Consider the following 6,000-nt stretch of genomic DNA (forward strand, 5'->3'; position numbering starts at 1 on the left):
TTTTGAAAAGCTGAGTTTTTCCAATTCTTTTCATTCTCAGAACTATCCTGACACAGAAGAGTAAGGCTGACACTTAGTAGACAAATTATAAAAATTAAAGAGATTCTACATTAGGCAATGGTAGTCTTTTGATGAAAACTCAGGATTTAAGACAGCTCAGGGCTACTTCTGCCACCTAATGCTTAGCTATGATATTTATTGAGTATGCAACACACAAAAAAATTGTTTATTTAAAAATGTTTGGCTGTAGTTTTCTTACAGATTTTAGGATTTAGGATAATTTTAGTGTTTTTTATTTTTTATTTTTATTGATTGATTGTTGTAGGGCATGTGTGCTCACTGGAGAGAAAGAAAGAGATAGTGAGAGGGAAAGTGAGAAATCACCTCTTACAGAAGATGGCCACACCATAATCCCTTTTCCTTCATTCTTCTCCTGGGATCCTGGCTGCTCCACAGTCCCACAATCCCACAATCCCTTCTCCTCCATTTTCCTCTCAGGATTTTGGGCATGCATGAACATGTGGCTGGGATGATTTTCAAGCCACCAGGTCCAGGACTCAAACTGTGGTTGGCCATGTGGAAGTCCAGCACATTAACCACCATGCCACCCTGCTGGCCTCAGGATGATTTTTGTTTTTAATTTCTCTTTTTTCCTTTCTTTTTTTTTCTGAGAGGTTTATGCTATAGGGTATATACGTTCACCAGAAAGACAGAGAGAGACAGAGAGACAGAAAGCAAGAAATCACCCCCCCCCCAGGGGGATGGCTACACTGCAATCCCTTCTCCTCCATTGTCCTCTCGGAATCTTGGGCATGCACACGCATCCAACATGAGTTTAAGCCGCCGGGTCCAGGACTCAAACTGGGGTCAACTACATGGGAGTCCAGTAACATAGCCATTATGCCAACTGCTGGTCCCAGGATAATTTTCAATTAAGGTAAACTTTAAATAAAATTTTAGGAAGATTGTGGTTGATTTTATATCCACATATGGTCACCACAGTGTTTTTCTTGAGCAGTTGATCTTTGCTTCTTCACCTTGAATCTATGCATATGGGGCTATGGCAGAAGTGAAGAGCTATGAGTTTTAAGGCTAGTTCATAAAAGGTAATATACTTATCTCTTGATTTCAAAGAGATGCTTGGTCTTGGACCCCTGCTGCCATGTAGGAAAAACACCAGGCTACATGGACAGATTCCATGTGTAGATTCATGGTCAATAGCTCCAAGTTGAAGGGAAGCATCACCTGCCAGACATGTGAGTGAGGTATCCATCAGGATGACTCCAGGCCCACCGTTACTTGAAAGACCCTGACCAAGAATTATCTCCTGGAAATAGTTAACCCTAAGGACGGTGAGAAAATAATGAAATGATTTGTATTGTTTTCTCTTGCTAATGTTGGAGTAAACCAATAGATAATGCAGAGATAACAATCTTTAATAAAAGTTTTTTATAGATCAACTGAGAAAGTACTCTAATAAGATCTTCATACCATTTAGTTCCTTGAGAAACTGGGACCATATAATAAATTCTAGAATTAAATTAAAATTAAATAAGAAACTTTCTATGACAATTTCAATTCTAAAATTCTTGATTCTAAAAATGACACATTAGAGCAGTCCTGTGGCCTGCTGGTTAAGGGAGCAGGATCCCAAATGCCTAATCATGTGATTTGACTCCTGGATTTGGTGGCTTAGAAAACACACTGGGTTCATGTGTGTGTGTGTGTGTGTGTCAAATCCTAGAGAAGGATGACCACATCCTTTCTCCTTCCCGCTCTCTGTCAGAGAGTACATGCTGGTGAGCACATGCTCCCTCCAACAAATACAAATATAAAATAAAATAAAAAAATGACACATGTTTATCATAAAAGACAGGAATAATTCAGGAAAAGACACAAAAGAAATTTTTTAAATTTAAATTTGGACAGTGTTCTTGATATTGGTGTATAATGTGATTTTCTTGCTTATATTTCCCTAATATTCAAAAATCTCTAACAATATTACATTCAATACTTCTTCATATTTATGTAGGTTTACGGACATCATAAACCTACAATATCATGTTTAATGGTCTTATTTTGTACATTTATTCTTTTGACACACAGTTTCTTAGCTCTTTCCATGGAGTGGTGATAGGATATACCCTAGGCACATAGGAGTTTGATATGGTCCTGGCCATCTTGGAGATTTTAGCTATTGAGTGGAATTGGCCAATAAACCCTGACAAATAGGCAATTACAATGGGCAAGAACATTGTGAAGTGAGTGACTACATACTGTGTTGGACAATAAATGGAGAAGGCCAGAATGGTGTAAAGCTGAGACTTGGAGGATGAGAAGTAATATCTATTGGATCATCAAACAAGTCATGGCATATTTTTGCATAGAAAATCATAGAAAAATACATCTTGACTTTTCCAGTGACCCAATATTGATGGGACTGAGCATTCTAGGATGAGGTACTGGATTTATGAAGACTCTAAAACAGGTCAGTTAGGTAGATCGAAGCTAGGATAAGGTAGGAGTGGTCATCAGAGGCTTATAGCATAGTTAACAAATCCCCCCTAGTTGAATGTCCCAGTTGTTTCTAATAAGCCACCACTGTAACTAAAGCTACAGAGAATGTTATTATGCATATATAATGTATATATTTCTGTGGATTAAACCACCTGAAGAGAAACTGATGGGACATAGTTTGCCCTTTTAAGGTTTTGATACTACAGAACTTTCATCCGAATTGAATTTTAGATTTTCTTCCTCCCTCTCTTCTTCCCTTTTTTTCTTCTTCCTCTTTTCTTCTTCTTCATCCTAGTTTCATCTCTTTCATTAGAAGAAATGTTGATAGTAAGATTAAATTTAATAGAAGAAATGAGTTTTGGTTTGCTGATTTAATAATGGTATCTTTTAAATTTCCTTCTTGAAAATAGCAGTCCTTTATGTAGCATATATAGAACTCATCTACTGATGTCTTTAGCCCTTTTTCCTACTGTTCTTTGTCTTCATTTTTGTTTCTCCTGATTTATTTCTCATTGACAGTGAAAGATGTGTGCCTTTGAGTACGAATATATTGGGGACCTTGGTGGCTAAAGGTTCTCCATTCCACATACATGGACTTGGATTGGGCTACTTCCAATGACCCCTGGAGATTATGGGTTTTGTAGGCCACACATGCATTTTTAGAGAATCACTGGGCCATCTCCCCTGTGCAAAGTATATACAAAGACATCTTAGAGACCCTACAAGGATGTTTGCTAAAACCCCAGACAGAAACATTTCTGGTGGAGGTGGGAGTGAGGGACAGTGAGGAATTGCAAATTTGAATTACAATTGACTTATAGGCATGCTTGCAAAATTGCTATCTCTCTAAGCTTTCTATGTCAGAAAATAATTGCTTCCCCACAATGACTGGGATAAACCATTTTACATTTGAAATGTTTGCAGGTAAAACAAACAATCCTTGGAAGGGAATATACAAACTTAGAGACTGTTTGCCAAACTGTTTGGGATACATTTGCCATTGTAGGCAAATTCAGTATCTGACCTACCTAACATGAGCAAGAGAGAAGTGACAAAGGGCTTTTTACTGAGTAAAAGATACCGAAAGGAGAGATATGAAATCTGTTGGGCACTGAAGATATAATTAATTTCTTCAAAATTAATTATTCAATTCTTGGTGATTTTTTAAAATAAATGTTGTTATACGTCAACATGAAACAAAACTCCCATAGTATCCTATGATTACATGGTAGGATTTATTAATAGTGTTCCATTTGACAAAGAATAGACCTACTTCTTAAGAGAGGAATGAAAAAAAATCTTAAAGTACATTATGACCTGTTTGATTAAAATTGAGAGCCCAGTGAGAAATTTTATGGTCAGCACAAATGCATGATTAGAAATAGGGGCACTTTCCTGAAGACACTTTACTGCCATCTGCAGGAAAATCCTCAGAGTAAATTTACAAATCAATAATGACCATGTCATGGAAGGTATCTTCTTTGTGCAAGGCAGAACTTGCACGATCATATACAGTGGCCCACTAAGAGATATTAAAAGACTTAATCAAATCATCTGGCTTTGACCTTTAAGCAGTAGTCAGCTGTCTACTACTAACACTATGAATTTTGAATGGGGAGGATTGGATTCCTCCTAATCCAGGCTATAGGTAGCATTATGCCATTTTGCAAGGTGCAGATAATTTAAGATGAATTTCTCACAATTTTTCCATGTTCAAATATTGACTTACATGAAAGTTGCTGTGGGAAAGAGGAAAAGATTATTGAAGGTCAGGGTAGGGGTCATCTTTGTCAACAACCCTGCAGAAGTCATGGGTTAAGCTGGCTAACATCTGTGCTAATAATATATAAACTACAGTTGTTGGCAGCGACATGGGGAGTCTCCAGGAAGACAGCCTCTGCTACCTTTTTTTTTTTAATTATTAAATGCTGGGCTGGACTTAACTGTATAGATTTTGAAAATCAAGCCTGATTTAATTAGGCAGAACTTTCAGGAAGCCAAGCAACAAATGACAACTTAATTAAATATAATTAAAACATTTTAGAACTTCTTGAGGCCTCTTTCAACAGGGCAATGATGGCAGCGTCAGGAAGGCCATGAAGGGGAGAGAGGCAAGGTGCTTTCGTTTTCCTATTTATTACTTTTTGGTCTCAGTTCTTTTTTTCGTTGCTATTAGAAATGCAGCTGGATCCTATTTATAACCCATTTTCACATTTGTTTGAATTAAAATCCCAGATTGTTGGGCTTTCAAGGTTGAATGTGTATGGCAGCCAACATTTATCCAGCCTGTTCAGGAGTTACTGGGTAACTGGGCTCCAGGAGGGGAAACTACGCCACACGTTTGAGCCACAGGGAGGAGAGAGAGAAAACAGACCCAAACCAAAACTCTCTGACATCACCGTTGTTTGGAGAGAGATTGTTCTGCTCCAAACATGTGCTGCCTACTTAAGACTCTAATTATTCTAAATTACTTAAATTGGCTCTAATACCTGTGTTTTATTATTTGATATTAGAGAACAAACCATTTTAAGAAGAAATTCATAATGCAATCAAAATATTGGCAACTAGTTCTCTCAGTCGCAAGCTTGGGCTTGGAAATACCTATGCTCTCTACCCTACCACCTGATTTCTAATCTGAGAGCTGCCTTGAGCTCTCCCCCAGCCTTTTCCAGTATCCTGTTTATGTCTAAATCCAATAGTCCAGCCATGCCAGCTTGTTACCACATGGAAAACTCCATTGCTCAGAGAAAGTTATGAATCCCTGTATTCTTTATGCGTTAAGATTCACTATGACATCTCAAAGTAATTGCCAGGTAAACCTACCAGATGGTTTTGGGGGGACAAGGAATAGTCTAATAATTTCCATTAGCATAATATTGTTATTATAAAGATTTAATGACTTCACTGATGTGGTGTCCTGTCCTGGTGGAAAGTTTATGAGCCAGAAATAAAATAATACTTATGGGTACCCATGAGGCCATTTGAGAGAAGTACTAGAGAGGTTAATGAGATCTCAGGTCTCTACAGTGCTTTCCAGAATGTTCTTATTTGAGCTGAGCTAAGTGATCTGGGAGGTGGTATGGCAGACCCAGGGTGGAATGAACAAAGGGCAAGTGAAGCTCAGCTCCAGTTCCATCTCTGCTATTGCCCTTCCAGTTAAATCCAGGACTCTGATCAGATTTTGGATTGCCTGGGTTCTACCTCTGGCTCCAATCTCTACTGGCTGGAAGACTTTGCACATGTTACGAAAGCTCTCTGTGCTGTAGTTTTTATCTGCAAAATGGCTATAATAGCAGTCCCTAAATCAGTGGTTGTCATAAAAGATGAAGTAATTCTCATAACAGTGTTTGGAATGGTGCCAGAGACATAGTAAACATGCTCTGAATACTCACTACTGTTATTTTATTATTAGTGTTATAAGGATATAAGTGAATCATCAACTTGTACTGGACCTCAGTTTCCTTACTGGTCAAATCCAAGAGA

General features: G+C 38.0%; 1 pseudogene; it reads right to left on the reverse strand.

Annotated features, from left to right (window-relative positions):
• Positions 1-5,758, reverse strand: part of LOC102470404 (arginase-2, mitochondrial-like) — a 30,182-nt pseudogene extending 24,424 nt beyond the window's left edge.
• Between the last annotated feature and the right edge of the window lie 242 nt (positions 5,759-6,000).

This window comes from Tupaia chinensis, unplaced genomic scaffold (genome assembly GCF_000334495.1).
Source record: "Tupaia chinensis unplaced genomic scaffold, TupChi_1.0 Scaffold143766_1, whole genome shotgun sequence".
Classification (NCBI taxonomy): Eukaryota; Metazoa; Chordata; class Mammalia; order Scandentia; family Tupaiidae; genus Tupaia; species Tupaia belangeri.